A 22,001-nucleotide genomic window follows, 5' to 3' on the forward strand; every position below is an offset into this window, starting at 1 on the left:
GACAGGCGATAGGAAACACCCTGAAATCTACAAATTCTGTAGCATACCTGCCAGTGATATTTCTAGTTTGATATTTTCTTTTCTCCCTCTACCCCCAATTAAACAAAGACTGCTAGTGAGGTCCCTGATATCCTACCCTTAAGATGGCCAACACTTTTAAGCTTGACCAACTAACGGTAAGTAAGGTGTGGTGGGTGTACTTATTGAGAAGACCCGCATGAAGAAGTCTGAGGCAGAATGACTGTAATCTGCATGTCACCATTATCCAAATAGCAAGTTGAATAAAAGATCTACTTGGGCTGCATGATGAAAGCTTCCTTTAAAGATTAAAAATGAAACTAGCTGTAGCCTGTTTACAGACTGGTATGTTGTTAAAATTGTAATTTCCTAGGGAGTTTTGGATATAGTTACTAGGAGAAGGGTACTCAAAGCTTCTAATGGTTGTATTTTTCAGCCACGTGTATACAGCATGACTGAAAAGAAAATCAACATGGATGGAAGACATATTCCTGATCACAGATGTTGAGCTTCTGCACCTACAAAAGTTCAAAGTTGACTCCCATGAACATCTCAAAGCTATCCTTGAGGATCTGCCACTAACATCTTCATCTTCTTAATTTTTTAACTAATTCCAGAAGGCCTGTGTTGCCATCAACTAGGAATTCTACTCTATTTCCATTCCTCCTTCACTGACTACACAGGGAGAAGTGGGACCAGGATACCAAACCTTCATTTATAACATTAAATTATGTGATTTAAGACTCTGATCTTGACTGCTTTCTGTCCATTAGTAAATATCCTCCACACTTGACTCTCTCAGCTGCTTGATGGGTTTTTCCAAGGACAGTCATGCTAGGCCCCTTTTTGTGACCCCTCTATAGCCTCAGTAATAGTATCAGGCCTTCGGGCCTCCCCTTGAGCTGGATCCCACTTTGGGCCTGTCTCTGGACCTCCTTTTTTTGGGGCTCATCTCTATTTTTGTCTGTGCAGTTCTTTCAGACAGGAACAATTATGGTCAGAGTTTTTGATTGTGGGATGGCAACCCCATCCCTCACTTGCTGCTCTGTCTTTCTGCTGTAGGTGGACTCTAAAAGTTCCCTCTTCCCACTTTAGGCCATGTCATCTAATGTCCTTTCCTTTGAGTCCTGAGAATCTCTCCTGTCCAAAGTCTCTGGTAGATTCTGGAGTTCTCCACCACCTCCTACCTCCTGAGATTGCCTGTTTCCACTGTTTCTGCTGGACATCCAAAGAATGACTGTTAATAAAGCTAATCGGACTGGATAGAAGTGAATGGATTGCACTCCCTTAGCTTCAAAGAGCCAAGGAGAAGATGGGATGACTGGAATTTGAATACAGAGAATCTCTCTAAGAACACTTTGAAGAAGTAGTACTTTGTGTTAGGAGGACACCATTGAATGAGCAAGTTTCAGGGGATGAACTGACTGGCATCATTTTTCTTACTTATCTGTTTCTTTCCAGGTCTTTCTAAGGACAGCATGTAGCAGATAAGGCAAAGATACGTCCAACTCATATGGTTCACAGGATAAACTCTGAAGAGACTGGCAGTGTAATAGAGAAGGGTGAGCTGGATCAAGAGGGGCAGAGCAGGTAACCATGACCGAAGCTCCTATTTCTAAACTTAAATGAGAATCAATGAAAGAATAAAACCGGAATAAGTTTAGACTAATTTGGATTTATGGTATGTGTCAGTGTTAAAAGGGAGGAAAATTAAAATTTGCTTTGCATTCCTTTTTTCTGCATATTTAGTATTCCAGTTCATTAGGAGTACACCAAGTTTAGATGAATCCATATTATTGTTTCTAATGAAATGGAAAAAGAAGTTGAACTAATTTACTAGTTAAATGAAATAATGCACTGGCTTAAATTATGCTTGAAATTTTCTTTCAGTAGTTACACTCCATAATTTATTTATGACAGGCTTGAATATAAAACAATAACAATTAAATCAGTAATTTCCTTTATTGTGCAGAAGATTTACATGACTTTAACCTACTCAGGTACAAGAACTTAGAAATATAGCAGAAAATACATTAAAATATGTATGTTTGTTTTGCTTTTATGACATCATTTGTGAATGTAGTTCTGGGATTTCATCTTGTATCTTCACAAAAGAAGCAGCAATTTGTTTTCGTTCTGGGAGAAGAGCAGGATATGTGAGACTGAAAGATCCCCGAAGAGAGACCCTTACTCAAGTCTTGGGAAATCGCGGACCCCAGACACAGAGAGACCATTTTGGATGTAATACGCAAAGGCGAGGTTTATTACAGAGATCTATTACGGGGATCACCGGGCCGACACCTATCCCACGCAGGAGACAGAGGTTTCGACCTCGAAGCTCAAAAGTCAGGGGTTTATATAGGGAAGGCTGGGGGGTTTGGCGCGGTTACACACAATTGGCTAATTTCTGGCGTGGATATAAGTGATTGGCTCATTTAAACATGGCAGTGAGATTACAGCACAGCAGGAGAGTATGTATTGACTGGAGCGTACAGGATTTTAGAAGCTAGAGGTGTATCAGGGTTTGAAGGACATCTGGTTAAGGTGTGACTATGAGTAAGCTGGGGGAGGTGCCCTTCTGCCAGATGGTTAGAGTCAGTCCTGATAACTCCAGCTGGTTCCTGCATTCCTTTTCTTTATCTTTATGGTCTGTTAGTCTTAGCGGCAGGCGGGGCTGCCTGGACTTGCTTTTCACAGTGTTCAGCCCTGAGTCTGAATTTTGAAACTTATTCTTTTAACTTCATATTTTTAAACCTTAAATCTGTATAATTTTCCTTTCAAGACAAGACAGTGAAGTATATACAAACAACATAGAAAAAGGTGCTTTATCTACTAAGATCTCTCTCTCTATTTTTTTTCAAGAAATATTTAAAGTTTAATGGTCATTCACTAATTATAGAGACAGATTATAAAACTATAGAGTATGATTTTTCCAGAGAGAAACAGAATACCATGGCCCTTGCCACACTCATACACTTGATGTCTCCATCCAGCCTGGGACAAATTTTCCCAACATTTTCATTCCATAGTGGTGCAATACAGTCCTCAAGCAGCATATGACAATACATGTTTTGCTCACATTTAGCAAAGAAGATGTCGGAGTCTCCTGGGCTTGGTCAGTGTTTGGCCCCGCTGAGCCTTGCAGATGCATGTGGAAGCCTTTTGTTCCAAACAAAGGAACATCTTGATCTTACTCTTTTGCCTGGGCTGTACCACACCTGGGCAGTACCACACCTCGGCGGTACTCCTGGGCAGTATCACTGTTAAGTTGATTCCTGTTTTTGTTCCCGTTCTTTGTTCCTAAGGGCGTAAACCTGTTTTTGCACTGTGCTTCCTGTGAATGTGGGGTATATATTCTGTGAACCTCAGTAAACGTTTTCACATTCATGTAACATGAATGACCCAAGTATGTGTTTTTTCTTAAAACTCACAGGCCTACGCCCTGTTCTCAGTACTATGGCGGCTCAGGTGCCGACAAGAAGGAGCACCGGTGTGACATTTACACTAAGTTCTTAATAATAAATTACATTCTATGTTTTGAGAGTCTAAGATAGCCCCCATGTAGCTGGCCTTAACTTCACGGTTTAGCTGAGGATGACCTTAGACTTCTGATCCTTATGTCTCCATTCCCCGAGTACTGGAATAATAGGTGTGTACCTCCAGGTGTGGGGTAGCCAGTACTGGGGATTGAACTCATTGGTTTAGGCATGATAGGCAAACATTCTAACAGCAAAGCTGCACCCTAGCCTTATCAAATCTCATTTTAAAAATATAGACACCAAATCTATCTTCTTCCCAAAATATATCTTTTAAAAATCCACTTTTGAACATTATCATTAAACTATTAACTTTTATATTGAATTTTATTTTGAATTTTCAAAATCATAGAAATTTTGTTACTTAAAAGATTGATTATAAATAATTCCATTGCTGCTTATTCTCTCATATATGCAATATTAGTAAAGTGGAAATGAACTGGCTTTGTGTACTTTTGTTCATTTTAACCAATCGTGAAGAAAAATTAACTATTGGACAGTATTTGTGATGTGGAAAATAAATATGGTTCAGGTTTGTCAGTTGTTAGTTCATCTACTTTTCTTAATTTCTAGTCCAAAGAGCTGCATTATAAAAGTGTAAATGTCCCTAGCTTTGAGTAGCTTATTTCCACCAGTATTTGAGTGTCTTTCTCTGGTTATTAAAGTCTTCCACTCCTGGTTATATCTAAAGAGATTAAAATAACTGAAGTCATAGACAAATCCACTTGGCAAGTTAATGATTTGGTGTAGGGGGGAAGGGGTAGAGAAGGCATTGGTGGTAGTTTTCATTTGAGGATCAGAAGGAATTGACTCTTGGATGAGTTTCCTAGCAGGCACAAGCTTCCAACTAGCACTGGCTCAACTCAAAGTTTGTTGGAGAATCTTTCTGCAAGACCAGCTTTCTTGTGTAATGATTGCATAACAGTAGCTGAGGAAAATTCAGTGTTCCAATACAACCAAAACCATCTGATATTTACCTCTCACCCAATTCTCTGTATACATTTTGTAACTTTCCATAAAGTGGAAAATAATTGAGTCAGCTGCAATGTCTCACATGTGGTGCCTATGTGTCATGAGTGTCTTGATAGATGTTTGTGATGTCACAGTGAGGAATGTTCCCCTCACCACATCCTTCACCCTTGCTTGTGCAATAGCTGGTTATGATCTCATTGTGTCTGGGTACTATTGCAGTCTCTCCCTGATGCCTGTGACTTACCGGGACTTTGGAAGTGAGTAAAGAGCCTGGCGTCTGTGAATCCAGCAAATATTGAAATGATTCCTGACTATTGCAGTTTGTTTGAGCTTCACTTTGAGCTTTAGTAATACAGGATAACACAATTATCTTTGAACTAATATAAAATAAAACAACTTTAACATTTGCTTAATTCAGTCATTTAACCTTTTTTCTTTTAATCTGAGAACAATAAACTATTCTTTATGGGCAGAAAATTAAACATCATTTTCGCAAAGAATTGAAAACTACTGCTTCTTTTCAAATACAAATATAGCTAGCTCCATTCTTTGCAGAAAAATAGTATTTTACCACTCATTTTATAATCATGCTTACTTGGAGAAATACAGTGAAATATCTAAGCTGTCCATACGTATTGCCAAGAATAAGCTGAAGTTGTAATTTATTACATGAAAATGCTGGATAATCTTAATGTGTTACATAGAAAAAGCATTTTATTTAACATGGTAACAAGTGTGATCTGCATTTGGTCAACTTCCTGTAGGACCAGGTTTTATTCTTGAGGATATTTGAAATTACAGAGGCAGAAGAACAAAGTCAGGGATTGAGTTTATAACAGCAACTTGAGCTAGAAAGCAGGAAGTCATTTTTCCATTCAGAGGTGGCTGCTATGGAGGCTTCTCTTGGTATACACACCTGTGGTCCTAGGGAATTTGTATTTCAGTTGTGTCTTACATGACTCCTTATTGCATAAGCCTATATTTGGAAAAATCTAAAATACTTGGCTGGAGTTAAAAAAAAAAGTCATGAAACTAACTGGTTCCAGTATTTGAGAGTTGGTCCCAAAGACACACTGGGACTGAGTAAAGTGAACTATAGACGAGGGATTGCAGAGCAGACACTTGCTGATAGAAAAGTAGTCATGGATGAGCACGAGACCAAACTACTGCAATTTGAATAAAAGGGGGATTTCTGAAAAATTCAGAGTTTTGTTCAAACTAGAAAGTACCAAAATGGAGTAGTTACTTTCCTCATGACCCAGACCAAATATCTGACAAAATGCAACATAACAAGATTATATTTCGGTTTACAGTTTAAAGTATAGCTTGTGATGGAGGGAATGTCAAAGGTATAGAAATGACTCTTGACTGTGGCTTCGAGATTGAGAGATTGTTTATCCACAACTGAAGGGATCAGGAAGCACTATTGAGACAGAAGCCCAGGTAAGGTCATATATTTTAGTGCCTAGTCATATTCAACAATTTCCTAAAGTGACACCTCCAACTGGTCACTAAGTGTTCACACCCTTGAGTTTGTAGTGAATAATTCACCACAAACCCAAATGCTAGTTTGCTCGAAGCATGTATCAGAGATATCATACATATTCTTGTAGCTGACAGTGTTAATAGTTTTAGAGCAGCATATCTCATGCTGATGGTTTTGTTTGTCTACAGTATAACAAAAAATTACATGAAAAAAAAACCACCAAAGTTATTCAGAAACAGTCAGGTTAGATACAAATCAAGAAGGCCATAATTGTGTAGATCGCGTTCATTTCCTACACGCATCGGTACTTAGTCTCCAGTTAGAGAATACATTTTCTTTGTAGCTGTAAATCCCTATTTGGTTATTTTGGAACTTTAGTTCTCTTCTTAAATTCTAATGCTAAGCTACATATGATTATGATTGGAGAGTGCCTTGATCTTTTCTAAAATACACTATTGCATCTTAATTAGTAAACGGCAAGATGAACTCCTGACCATACGGTTACTCAGGTAGACAAAGAGAGAACAGCAGCATGTAGCTAGGATCATTTTATACTGGAGACATTTTTGACATCTTTCATACTGCATATATTATACTCATTTCCAATGTAAATGTTTAAGTGTGTATTGTAGACTTCTTTTTTTGTTATGACACTGCAATATTTAAGCCGTGACACATTTTTATGCTAAAGGGAAAATATCTATGAGTCTATAATCTTCACAAGAATATGACACATGCGATAGGCTTGTCTTGATTCCTTTTGAGTTCAGAATGATCTACCAATTACATATAGTTCTCTCTAGTTCTCTCTTGTTTTAGGTTGGCACAAATGAAGTTGCATTTTTAGACTGAATTTTGAATTGTTACAAGTAAGATCAGTTGATGTACAGATTTCATAATGAAAATAGGAACTACTACTATCAATATAGTTTGCCAATGAGAAATGGTTTTATTTATCCTAAAAGCATAAAAGTCCATAGTGTTGGGAAATTTTCTGCCTCTTTCTTTTTATGGACACATTTTTCCAACATCATTAACAACAACAATATTTTGTTAAGTTAAAATGAAATGCTTGGTGAGAACTCAATATGATGAATGAGGTAAAACTCTGTATCACAGTTTCTTCAACTTTTGAAACAATGGTAAGTGACATGCAGTTTAGCATTATCGGAGGCCTCTCTGTTGATGATACTGGGTGTAGAATGTTTCAGCCACCTCTTGCACTTGCTGAGCACACATCTCAGAGGTAAACGAGTCACCAGGATTCAGAATGATGCAGTGGGTGGCATGGCAACAGACCACGTGATCATGGCCTATTTTGGTGCAAGTCTGGTTGTGGAAAGCATTTCAGAGTATCTTATCCACTCTCCATTTCTTAACACATCAAAAATGTTATGTTGTTTCATAGTAGAGAAAGACAGTCAATGGAATGATTTCTATAAGGTAGGAATGGCCAATAACTACATAAAAAAGGTTCACTAGATTCAGTCATCAATAAAGTAAAATAAATCAAAGCTACCTTCAGATTTCTTCTGTCATTATTTCTGTCAGAATGGCCATAATCAAGAAAGCAATAAAAGGCAGATAGTGGCAAGGATACAGGATGAACAAATCTTCTTGTTGGGAAAACTAACTGGTACATTCCCTGTTTTGTGAAAATAAATATAGCGTTTGATCAATAAAACTAGAACTTCCATGACTGGAGGAGATGCTCAGTTCTCAGCACTCACACTGGGTGGCATACAACCAGTAACTTTAGTTCTTGGAGATCTTATGCCCTTCTGGACTCTGTGGCATACTAACACACACACACACACACACACACACACACACACACACACACACACACACACCAATAAAAATAAAGAATAAATATTTTCAAAAACAAAGTTCAAGGATTGGAGATATGGTTAACCAGTTACATACTGGTCTATCAGAGGGCCCAAGTACAGTCCCCAGTGACCCCATCAGGCCATTCACAAGTACCTAGAACTCCAGTTCCAGAAGATCATAAAATGTCTCACTTGCACATACATCCAAAATATGCATAATTAAAAGTAAGGCAAAAAGAATACTTTAACAATCACTTTTTAGAATACAGCTTCATAAGACTATCTTACTACAGGGATAATTGTGTATTCATAACACTATTCACAAGTAAAGTTATGGAATCAACCAAAAGGCCCATCAGTGGATGTACCATAAAGAAAAATAAATTCATGTCATTTGCTGAAAATGGGTGAAATTGGATATGTATCATTATAACAAAGGAAACAAACCAGACTCCTGACAGAAAGCATCATACTTTCTCTCCTATATGTGATTAGAGGGCAATGAAAGGATATAAGCAGAAGAGATATTAAATTAAAAATGTAGAAAAGTTAGGAGGGAGGGAGACAAATGGGTAATGCGGGGGGTGAATATGATCCAAGTTTCAAAGTACAATGCCCTCAGGTATGGAAATGACATTTAAAATGCATTAGGAGTTAATGTATGCTAATTTAAAAATAAATATGTTAAATTGCAATGTAGACCTATCCAAAGGAGAAACAATGACCACATTAAAAACATTTTTTTAAAAAAACAATGAAATTCCTAGTGCTGATTACTTTGATTGAGGCAGTGCATCACAAGCTGGAGCTTCCTTAGAAATGAATAGAAATTCTGAGTTAAGAGTCCAGTAATTTCAAAGTAAAGTGAGCTTCTGATGCAGTATTTCATAGATATTTGTCGGATTTTGGAGTAGAACTATTCAACTCTTTGCTATTCTGTACTGCTTGTGAACTAGGTGAAATGCTGGTAAACTATGCACTGCCTCTGGAGAAAACAAAATAACTTGACAAAATCCTTCTTGCTCAATTACTTGGTGGCCTAACCTGGAAGCTAAAGTGTACAACATAGACAAAGGTGGTGCCATATAATAAGCAAGATACACTGTGCTTCACTTTACATGTGAAGGAGATTCAGAGAGGTTAAGCCTTTCACTCAACATCCATAGTCTAACACTCTTGGCTAATTGCATAAAATAGTGGAATATAAGATAGACCCACGGTATATGAGAACTATACCATAAAATAGTATCTGTAACTTTCAGCTAGACTTGATATTTTTTAATAAATTTAATTATAAACTGAATTCTATGATATTATAATATATTATATAATTTTCTAATATTCCTATATTTTCTGATTATGGAATGTTGGTTATAAGAATGTAAACTGTATATAGTTACGTCTCATTTAAGACTTTATTTCATTTTATTTTTTGGCATTTTCCTGCAATATCAGGGTGGACTTTTTAATTCCTTTCCTGGAAAGGCAGCCAGCTTGTACTGAAGTCTCATTGAACAAGTGTACTGCTGACACATTTAAAGCCTCACTTACAGAATCAGTATCAATGAAAGAGTTACATTAAAAAATCATACTTGTGTACAAGCCAAAACAGTTCCTCCTTACGAGATAGAACCCTGAGAAGTTAATTTTTCTTTCTCTCCTGTCTATACACAGCTAAGTGACAGCACAGTGGCTATTGACTTTATTATCCTGATCACTTGTTAAAATTGTTACTCTGAAATGGTTACAATAAACATGGCTTCTTATATGGGAAATGTATCTAGTTTTCTATATGTCTTCCTATGACTGAAGCTCATACAACAAAAAGAAAAGATTAATGAGCAAATAAGATAAAGGCACTTCGTTTGCACACTATTGCTAGTTTCTTTTGAAGTGAATAGGAACGCCAGCAACATTTCTTCACAGAACTCCAAGCAGAAACTTAAATGTAAGAAAGTAAGGACATGTATTTAAATCAATGTTTTGAGTTTGTGAAGTAGAAGCATAAAAAGCTTCTGGCAAGATGTATTAAATTTTCCATTATTTCAGGGATTCCCCCAACCCTGATTTTCCCTGTTTACTCACCTGACAATGCACCCTTATTGTGCAAGCATATCTATTTTTACTATAGAATCCCACGTTTCCCTTGTTTTTTTATTTGTTTGTTTGTTTTGTTTTGCTTTTTTGTTTTCCACTTTACATCCCAATTGCTACCACCCTCCAGGTCACCTCTTCCCATAATCCTCCCCTTTGCCTCTGAGTAGCCCCCCTACTGTGGAAAATCAAGTCTCTGCAGAGCTTGGCACATCCTCTCCCACTGAGGCCAGATAAGGCAGCCCAGGGAGAAGAACATCTCCCACTTACAGGCAACAGCTTCTCATCCATTTGTTTAGGACCCCCATGAAGACCAAACTGCACATCTGCTACATATGTTTATGGGGCCTAGGTCCAGCCCATATATGCTCTTTGGATTGTGGTATAATCTCTGAGAGTCCCAAGGGTCCAGGTTAGTTGACTTGGTTGCTCTTCCTGTGAAGTTCTAATTGCCTCTGTGCCGCAATCTTTCTCCCAACTCTTCTGTAAGAGTTGCCGAGCTCCATCCTCTCTTTGAGTGTAGGTCTCTGCATCTGTCTGAGCTGCTGGGTGGATTGGTACTTGTTCATGGGATGGATCTCTAGTTGGACCAGTTATTGCTTGATCATTCACTAAGTCTTGGCTCCATCTCCTGTGCCTGCATTTCTTGTATTTAGGATAAATTTTGGCTTGAAAGTTTCACGGGTGGGTTGGTCTCTATCTCTCCACTTTGGTCCCTGCCTGACTATAGGAGGTGGCCCTTTTAGGTTCCATATCCCCAATATTGTGAGACCCAGATAATTTCATCCCCAGTGGTTCTCAGGCACCTTCCCTATCTCAGGTCTTTGTCATGTCCTGGAGATGCACCTATCTCCTCACCTGCCACTCGCATATTTCCATTCATTCTCATGGCCATTGGGCCATTTCTCCTGACCCTCCCCACCTGTGAACCTGAAAGTCTCCTGTCCTTCCCTTTTCCATCCTCTCTCCAACTCAGTTCCCTCAATTCGTTTGCCTCCTACACCTGTTATTCTGCCTTCTAAGTGAGATTTAAGCATCCTCTTTTGGGACTTCCTTTTTGTTTAACTTCATTGCCTCTCTGGCTGTAGCATGGTTATCTTGTGTTTTGCAGCTAATATCCTCTTATAGGTGAGTATATATCGTGCATATCCTGTTTGGTCTTGGTTACCTCATGCAGAATGAAATTTTCTAGTTCCTATCTCCTTATTTCCTGGAAGTGAAATCTAAAAAATGTCTTAACAACTGTTCCATTTTAGAAAGAGTAGGAACGCATTTCATTCTGTGGATATTTAAAAAAGGGTCAGTCCAGCATGACCTACAAGAGCAAGGTCCTGTAGTCCTCATTGCTTTAAGTGTGTTCCAGGTGTGCACAACTTACAATTGAAAGACCTCCGGAGAGGACCTTTCCCTCAGGAGGAGACCCCAAGCGCCCAATGACTGAGCTGAGGCCACTCGGATGCAATCAGCAAGAGGGTTTATTGGAAAACACAGGTACCTGCGGGCACACAGTCTCCTCGGAGGACTTGCGCGCCCAGCAGCTCCAGCATGGGGCTTTTATAGGGTTTGGGGAAGCAGAAGCCGGTGTACAGAAGCAGATGCATAGTTACGGGGATTGGTGGATTTAAACGAGGCATATAGACATGTTCACATATGATTGGTTATTTCACATGATGAGGTAATAAGGTATAGCTACACACATTGGCAGGTTTGCATCATATTCGAATGAGGTTGTAACATGGTAAAAGAGTACGTGCGGGCTGGGACGTCCTGAATGTCGGGGGCTAGGGGCTTATCCCTTCCTGCCAGATCCGCTACTCCTAGTCTGTTCTGTATTCCTTTCCTTTTATGGTCTGTTAGTTTTAACGGTGACTCGGCCCTAGGTATCTGGGCATGCCTGGGCTCGTTCAAGCCTGTTGCAGCTCTGAATTAAGACTCATGGGGTGGGTCTTTCACAATGACCATTAAAAGATATGATGACATATAGGTGACTTTGGGATGGACTCTTGAAATATGCTAGATTTTGATATAGAGATTTTTCTAGAAGCAATATGTGAACAACCTATTTTCCTTTTCAATTTATGTGGCAGATCTGGAATAATAAAGACTTTTTGTTTTTCTTTCAGTTGTAAACTATACATCTCAAATATCACAGCTTCCAAAAGTTAGGAGGAATTGGGATTTCTTTATTACGGTAGATTTCTGTTCCCTTAGACTATCCTAGTCATAGATATTTATACTGCTTTGTCTTCGAGGAGGGTCAAGACATGATTAAATATGAAGGAAACAGAGAAAAGATATGTGAAAAAGGTTTTAAATAGATTTTAAAACACCTTTCAAGAATTTGTTACATGTAGACAAATGAAGTGCAATCACATTAAACTCTCATTTCTAGCTCTGACCTGTCCCCCTCCCCCTCACTTTCTGGCCTTCCCAAAATGCCTTCCTCAACAATGCATCTACTTCAAGAAAGTTCTTTTCTTATAGAATTTTTTTCTTTCTTTTTTTTTTTTTTCCGGAGCTGGGGACCAAACCCAGGGCCTTGCGCTTCCTAGGCAAGCGCTCTCCCACTGAGCTAAATCCCCAACCCTTATAGAATTTTTTTAATGGTGTGTGTGTGTGTGTGTGTGTGTGTGTGTGTGTGTGTGTGTGTGTATGCATGTGTATGTGTGTGCATGTGTACGTGTATGTGTATGTGTATATGTATGTGTATGTGTGTGCCCCATGCTTAATCAAAATTATGGTTTCCGTTTGTTTTCTGGGTAAGATTTCTTTCTTTCTTTTCTTTTTTTTTTTTTTCTTTTTCTCGGAGCTGGGGACCAACCCAGGCCTTTGCACTTGCTAGGCAAGTGCTCTACCACTGAGCTAAATCCCCAACCCCTGGGTAAGATTTCTTATGTGACTTTTAATGTATATGAAAACAGATAAGCCAGGGCTCATTCTTCGGCTATAATGCTGTCAAGAAAAAAGACCCAGGATCATACTTCTTTTTTGTCGTTGTTAATTTATTGGTTATGTATGGGTAATTCTATCTGTGGCAACTCAACATCAGTACAGTAGTCTTTGAATATAAATGTATTGTATAAGGGGACACGTGTCAAAGATCATGGGTCCATAAGTGGGTAGATTTATTTCTGGGTTTTCAATTTCATTAATCAATGTTTCTGTTGCTGTACCAATACCATGCCGTTTTTATCACTACTGCTCTGGAGTATAGATTGAGGTCAGGAACTTCCCCCAGAAGTTCTTTCACGGTTAAGAATCATTTTCAATTTTCTGTTTTTATGGGTTGTTTTGTTTTGTTTTGTTTGTTTTTTCTTTTCCATATGAATTTGAAAATTGCTCTTTCCATGTATTTGAAAAATTACGTTAGGATTTTGATTGCAATTGCTTTTAATCTATAGATTGCTTTTGTTAGAATGGCCATTTTTTTCTATTTCAATTCTACCAATCCATGAAAATGAGAGATTTCTACATTTTCTGAGATCTTCTTCAATTTCTTTCTTGAGAGACTTAAAGGTATTGTCATACAGATCTTTTACTTGTTTGATTAGTTACCCAAGATATTTTATATTATATTGGGAAAGTTTTTTCCTAATTTCTTTCTCAGCCCATTTATCATTTGTATAAAGGAAGGCTACGGATTAATTTGAGTTAATTTTATATCTAGCCACATTGCTGAAGTTGTTTATTAGCTGTAGACGTTCTGTGGTAGAATTTTTGGGGTCACTTATATATTCTATCATGTCATCTGCAGATAGCGATACCTTGAACACTTGGTCTTTGACAAAGAAGCCAAAAAGATAAAATGGAAAAGGGAAGCATCTTCAATAAATGGTGCTGGTCTAACTGGCCGTCTGTATGTAGGAAAATAAAAATAGATCCATATTTGTCATCTTGCACAAAGTTCAAGTCTAAGTGGATCAAGGACCTCAAGATAAAACCAGTCACTGAATCTAACGGAAGAGAAAGTGGGAAAGAGCCTTGAACTCATTGGCACAGGGGGAAATTTCCTAAACAGAACTCTAATAGCTCCTGCTCTAATATCAGGAATTGATAAATGGGAGCTGAGGAAACTGCAAAGCTTCTGGAAGGCAAAGGATATAGTCAATAGAACAAATCAGTATCCTACAGACTGGGAAGAAAGCTTTACTAACTCTACATCTGATAGAGGTCTAGTATCCAAAATATATAAAGAGCTCAAAAAGCTAAGCACCAAGAAACCAGATAACCCAATCAAAAAATGGAGAATAGAAATAAACATAGAAATCACAACAGAGGAATCTCAAATGGCCAAGAAACCCTTCAAGAAAATTTTAATGTTTTTAGTGATGAAGGAAATGCAAATCCAAAGGACCCTGAGATTCCACCTTACACCAAGCAGAATGGCTAAAATCAAAACCTCAGGTGACAACACATGTTGGCTAGGATATGGAGAAAGAGGAACACTTCTCCATTGCCAGTGGGATTACAAACTGGCACAACCACTCTGGAAATCAATTGGAGGTTCCTCAGAAAATTAGAAATAGTTCTACCTGAGGACTCAGCTTTACCACTCCTTGGCATATACCCAAATGATGCCCCACCGTACCACAGAAGCACATGTTCCACTATGTTCATAGTGGCCTTATTTGTAACAGTCAGAAGCTGGAAACAATCCAGTTGTCCCACAATAGAAGAAGGGATACAGAATGTGTGGTTCATTTACACAATTGAATACCACTCAGCTATTAAGAATGAAGACAGGGGCAGGAGGGGAGGAAGAGGGAATAAAAAAAAATGAGGACATCATGAGTTTTGTAGGCCAATGGATGGAACTAGAAAATATCATCTAGAGTGAGATAACTCAGACCCAAAAGGACATGCATAGTATGTACTTACTAATAAGTGGACATTAGTGAAAAAATACCCAGGATATAATCCACAGAACCAATAAGGTTAATCAGCTGAAGGGCCCAAGTGAGGACATCTCAATCCCACTTGGTAGGAGAAGAAAGCAATCGCAGGAAGTCAAGGACAGAGAAAGGAAGCATGGTGCCAAAGGGGGCAGGGAAGGGAAGAGGGAAACACCATCAAGTATTGGGTGGGGGGAACAGGACCAAAGCACTGAGTGCCAGGAGAAAGAATGGCAACAGGCAATCTCAGATAGTAAGATGTGGGTGGACCCTCCAGAATGCACCAGAGATCCGGGAGGTGTGAGACTGAAAGGAGAGGCATTAGATGAAATGCCATTCAGTGGGGAGAGTGAACTTATAGAGCCTACGTCCAGTAGAAAGACAGGGCATCAAGTAGAGAAATGGGTTTGCCATCTCACAGTTAAAAACTATAACCCAGAATCGTTCAATTTTGAAAGAACTGCAGGGACAAAAATGGTAGTCTGGTAGGGCAGGGGTGTGGAGACTGGGTGGATGGTGGGAAGATGTATGGCATGTGGATCAGAGGGTGGACTGGGAGGGGGATAATGTTTGAACTGTAAGAAAAGATTAAAGAATAAATACATTTTAAAAAAGAAAACAAAAGAGAACACATGTACTGCACAGTTATATTCAGATCTATAAAACATCAACATAATCAGTTTCAGTTTTACCAAAGGTGGTAATGTGTATTTCATTATTTCATTGTGTTTTTCTTAAATAGAAAATGTGTGTTCTTTATGTAACACATTTATGTGAAATAAAATAAAGATGGATGCATATATAGCTTGTACTGCATGGTATGAAAATGAAATAATTACATATCCACTATGCCTTCTACCAGGAATTTGACATTCATTGTAAATTGGCCAACATCATTATAAACTCTTTCAATAAGAGATGAAATCAAAAGTGTGAACTGAATGAGTTATATTTTACAAGGTGAGGCCACTTTGCCTGTGGTCTATTTATAATAGTGTTTATTATGTGATTTCTGATGGGAAGGACATATAAACAATAATGTCATGCTCTGAGGTGATTTAAATTTCAACAGAATACAAGAAATGAGAGTTTTGATTTAGTTGAGTGCATTAAATTGTTTGATTTTATATTTGCTTTTGATTCATGTACATACTTTACAACAGAGATGTAAGTAAAAATGAGTCATACAATCAGCTACAAAGTGAAATTCATCATAAATAATTGATAATTTATTAAATATTATGGATGTGATGTTATTTTCTTTTCCCATTAGGTGTTGAAAAGGCTCTTATCTCTTTTTTAATTTTTTTTTTTACACTTCAGACTTTATTCCCCTCTCAGTACACCCTCGTAAAGAGTTTTTGGACAACGTCTGCTTGGATTCATCTCTTCTGTGTTTTTAAAAACAGTAATACATAATAGTTCCCAAAGAAAACATTTTCCACATCTGTTCAAGTTGTCATAAGACAATAATCATGACTCATTAAAAATAAATCCACCCATTGTATACTATTTTGGGTCAAATATTGGCATTTTATGCATGGATATCTAGGGCACATTTTTGTTTCACTCTGAGTCACTCCCTGTAGGGATGATCTGTGCTGTGCAGTTCAATTGTTTATTTGGGTAGTTGCCAATGATTGCACTGAACCTGGGGACAAGAAAAGGAACAGGCATAGAGGCAATTAGGCCATCAGTGAGGAGACCATGATGAGCTACTATCAGCAGTGTATTCACTGTGAAGGATTTATAGGAATCAGCTTAGAGCTCTGAAGTTTATAGGAATTCTCAGTGAACTGGTTACAAAAATAGAATTGAAAGAAGAGAGAGGCTTGGCTATGAGTCACTATGAGTGACTATAGTGATTAATATTCATGTTCTCCCGTATGGATCAATAGAAGAGTCTGTAGATGTGTAGATTAGTATAATATGATGGTTTTTTACAAGATAAACAAGACTAGACTGGAGGAATAGAGCACATGCTGTAATTATCAGACAAGAAAGAGAAGATTCTCAGTAGCAGAAAACACAAGTTTTCAGACTTCATGGTGGCTATTACCTCCTCACCAATGATAAAAAGTAGTGAAATTACCTTGAAACATGCTTCTAAATGAAAATAAGTACTTGTTTCAGAAACAATAGATGTGAACACGTATTGATTATATCTTTAAATGTTAGATAATCACATTTAATTGGCTAAAATTTTACCAAACCTTGTCAAACTTTTTGTTATTTCGTAACAAATGTTGGTTATTTAAAATTTTTTAGCCAGTTATAGTGGACCTTGCCTTAATCTCAGCATTCAAGAATCAGAGGAAGGAAGATGTCTGTGGGATCAAGGACAGTCTAATCTACATAATGAGTTCCAGGGCAGCCATGGCTACATAGTGCAATTCTGTCTTGACTCTAATTAAATAAAAATATACCCATTAATTAACCACATGAGGTCCCCAGTAGCTATGCTGAAGGGGGGAGAAATATTTCAATCATAGGATATAGTTTTATCATATAGCACAAGGATGGGATGTATGTGGGTATTTTGTCCATACATTGGTATGTGTACATACCAATTCATGCTACATATAGTAACAAATTATGTGTGCACCACACTCTGAGGAGTCTTGATCTATTCCTACTTCTCTAATTTTGACTTCCCTGCCTTCTACCCAGCTGTTCTTCATGTCATGACATTTCAAACTCCTTCAGTCTTCTGACTCTACTCCAATCTTTAACTTAGCCATTCTATTTCTTGCTACCCAAAGGAAAACAGAAACTGTAGAAACTATTACTTTCTTAACCTCTTTGCCCTAAAATGATAAAATAATTTCAATGTTATCCATTAATAAGGACTGGTCATAGGATTTTTCTAGACAGGAGGCTTGCCAATAGGGACTCCATCTCTGCTGAGAGATCATGTAGTCTTTTAGTAGTCATAAGACCCCACAGAGTAGTTGCTCATTTGACTAGAATTGTAACTGATAGTCCATGGCACTTTCATAAGTCATTAGATTAGGCAGATCCTTTCATCAGTTTGTATTTGTGTTTTCTACCTTTGGACACAATGTTCTAATCTCACAGCTATTACCCACACTTTTCATTTATTTTGCTGTATGACCATCTTTGTTGATCAATTTCTTCTTTGCACTTCATTTCTTTGTAAAATATCATTTAGAATTAAGATTGTAACTATGAGTCAAGGGACATCACAGAAGCATGTGTCTTTCATGTGCATGCCCAGAGGCTAGTCACTCGAAAGACATTAGAAGAAATGATAGTTATTGAGCAAAAAGCCCATGTGTTCTTTACACAATGATCTGTGATGAAAGATGGCAACAAGGTCTAGATTACTTGTAGTTAAAATACTGTAACCACTGGAATCTGGACAATGTACTTGGAAGGTCACATTATTTAACTAAACCATTGAGAATGAAATTTATGCATATTAGGACTACACAAATAAAGATTAATTCATTTTCTTCCTGCCTTCCCTTCTCTTCTCTTTCTGCCCCTCTTCTTCTCCCTCTTTCCTGTCTTGTTGGTCTCTGTGCCTCCTCTGGTGGGAATCTTTCCATTCTTTCCTCAGACTGTCTCCAATTCTCTGCCATCACTGCTACTGTTAAATTCACACAAGCCACATCCTGGGAATGCGTGTACACACAACAGGGAAAGCCTCCATCCACTCTCCCGAAGAGTATATATGATATAAGTTGAGCGGGTGAAAGAAGTTAACACTGACACTGGGTGAAACTGTAAAATCATTACCTTTGGAAATTGATGATTACATTGATTTAGGAAGGTTACAACACAGTGCACCTCATGGGGGGGGCACACAAAAGTGAACATGTGGAATCCATTATATTGATCTGATAGCATTACAATTTACAAGCAGAATGAGCATTATTTGAGAGAAAAAGTAAAAGCTAGACCTACTTAATTACTGGGTTAGAAAAAGAACAATGTTAATATTTGCAAATAAATTAGATGTGACTCAGGTGCACCTGCTGGTTCATTTGCAAAGTGAACAAAAACAGTTGGTGGATATGCTGCTACCTAGGGTAAGCTGCAGGAAAATCCAGGCCACTGCTTTTTGTTTGTTTGACTGACTTTAAAAAAAATTAAAATGCATTTGAATTGCTGGTAGGTTTTGGTGGGAAAGTATATGGGATTTCAATCTTCAAGAAGCTTCTGAAAGATGGTGCTGCCATTGACCAGTGAGCCTCACAGATGTTCATTACTCCAGCTTCCATGCAGGAAGATGATTCTTGAGCAAACAAAATGGTAGCATATTTCAAATTGCTATGTTTTATCATTTTCTCAAAAAGTAGAATACGGCACAAGTTAAGTGCAGTACTGTCTGAGTCCTCATTCTAAGCTTCCCTATATCTCAGGTTCCTCTCATGTTGTCTGCAAGATGCCTTCTCCTATTACCCCTACCACATCCCTTTCCATTCACTAGGGGCTCCTAAAATCTCCACTAACTTGTATGTAAAGTCTCTGGCAAAGATTTTCCATGTGCAAACCAGGACTTCATTATAGTAAACTTAGACAGCAGTATGATTTTTAAAATATGAAATGACCAGTACTCCAAACTATCCTCTTGGTATAATCTAATTGTACAGTGTAAGAGCAAAATATTTTTGTTTTGTTTTATAATGATTGAAACAACTTCTGAATAGAGTTTTGACTCTGTAATATTTAAAAGAATTACAGAGTGGAAACTACATCAAGCCTTTCAATAATGATATGAGTAATCTTTATTATAACTTGTAGGTTCTAAAAGTAATCTATATTCTGAGTGATTTATATTGCTCATATAGCAAATATTAAACTTCTTACCATAAGCAAATAAGCAAATACAAGGCAAAGGCATCTGCTAATAAAATAAACAAGGCTGCCAACATGGAGAAGGCTTAGTGAATAAGGGTATTTGCCATCAAGCGTGAGGAACCAAGTTCAATCCCTGAGTTGCTCACAGTAAAGAATGACTCTGAAAATTATCCTAAATATGTATTTGTGGATGTATACCCACTCCCCTAAAGACAAACACATATGCAAATAAGTAAATGTAATAAATAGAATAAAATAAGTAGGTTGCCTCAAATCTTCACTATCAGCACTGGAAGCCGTAGTGTTACTGTGAGTTCTAGGTCAGACTGAGCATGTAGTGAGTTTATGGCTGACTAGGCAATGAAGAAAATATTGATTAAAAAAAGAAAAAACAAGAGAGAGGAGAAGGGAAGGGAGACAGGAAGTTAAAGAAAGGGAAAGAAATGAGAGGAGAGGAGAGAGGAAGAGAGGACAGGTGATGGAAGGAGATGGGAGGAAGGAGGAAGGGAAGAAAGAAAGGCAGTCAGGAAGGCTGCAAAACACAGAAGCACTTAATGATAACCACATGCTAACACCTTTTTTCCTCCATTTTCTCACACAATGTAGTACTTGTTCCATTGATTTGAATCTTTTCTCAAAGTACTCTCAAACGAAATGAAAATGATTCAGATTTGCAATAAGCCTACAATGTTGTGAAAGAGAGCCATTGGCTACAAATTTATTCATTTAATACTGACATATTTGTAATCTGTACTTTCCCATTCAAACTTATAGAGTTAAGTAAAATAACCTAAAGATTAAAATCTGTTTTTCATTTTTTTGTTTCAAAATTTATCTCTACAATGGGTTGTACCCTAAAAGGTAGTCCAGACATACTTATACATGAGTAACTATTCTTCAGTGTTTGTTTTAGATGTCTCAAGTAACCAGAGCATTTTATGCTGTATTCCAATGGGGTGGAAGGGGGGAATCAATTTCCAAGTATTATTCACCTTTGGGGGAATTTCTTCAATACTTTACTGGGTTTTCGTTAAATTTTATTATTTGTTATTTGACAAAAGCTAAGGTTTCATTTGAAGGGAGGAATGGCCTCAAATAATCAATTGTCAGGGTAAGTTGCTTGTTGCTTCACAATTCAGGTCTGAAGAATACTTCATAATGACCTATGAGGTAAAAAGCTAGAGGGAAAAATAAACATTTGATTGGGATCAAGACATCATTATCCAGTATTCAGTACCCACACTTCGTTCCTTGCATTACCATCCTGCTTACTTGCATCTTTGTGTTTAATTTTAAACTGCAGTCTTCTCTTTAAGCCATGTTGTGGTTAAGGGGACTGTAGTTGAATTTTCCCCTAATTAATTGATTGGTTAATAAAGTCTACAGTGTGTATTATTAAAAAACAATCGATGCAATGTTCAGCTAAGCACTGGTGCCTGGGTTCTCTGTCTATTCCCAGCCCCTTACATTGGCCAAGTGTGTGACTGCATATTTTTCCTCTCCCACAAACTTGGTCTCCAAGGCCAGCAGCTGCTGAAACACTCAGCAACTCCCAAGTGTCTGCAGCTAGCTGCAGTGCTCTTACTGCCCTGCACTCTGCTAAAGTTACCTCTCCCTGGAGCTCGGTCTTTGCCCAATCTTCCCATTCCAAACCTGGCTGAATTCTGCCCAGGCTAAAAATTCTTTCCTCCAGCACACGAGTCGCTGCAACAGGGAGCCACAAGGCTGGAAAGAAGTAAAGGGTCCTTAATTTTAACTAATATCCAAAGCATCACATTCCCCCAACACTTTCTATAGATACCATTATCTTTTCCTTAAGTGTTAGCCCCCACCTAGACACTACATTGCCCCTCCATAAGTAAATATATGTTACAAACTTCCTGGGGGATTGTAGTAAACTGCTCTCTCTCTTTTTTTTTTTTGCAGTTTGTAATTTTTTTTATTAACTTGAGTATTTCTTTTTTTTTAAATCTTCACAGAATATTATATTTTTGAATATGAAGACAACAAAGTACTGAGCCATATACTCTACAGACAATAGAAATACATTTGTAGAGTCCAACCACAGACATTGTTCTTCCTTTAAAAAAAAAATCCAGTTATTTTTGAAAGGATTGGGTAAAGAAGGGGAAGTTCATACTGAATGAACATTTGGTAAAGATTTGTCTCAATCTAAATAAAAATAGTTAAAAAATGCTTCTATTTCCTCTAGTGGTTTGCTGATGTGTTAGGAGCTTTGACGCCTACAAGTGCCAAACACTAACCTGTGCTACTCTCTAGACATCGCTTATCTTTTTTTTTTTTTTATTAACTTGAGTATTTCTTCTATACATTTCGAGTGTTA

Source organism: Rattus norvegicus, chromosome 17 (assembly GCF_036323735.1).
Source record: "Rattus norvegicus strain BN/NHsdMcwi chromosome 17, GRCr8, whole genome shotgun sequence".
Taxonomy (NCBI): domain Eukaryota; kingdom Metazoa; phylum Chordata; class Mammalia; order Rodentia; family Muridae; genus Rattus; species Rattus norvegicus.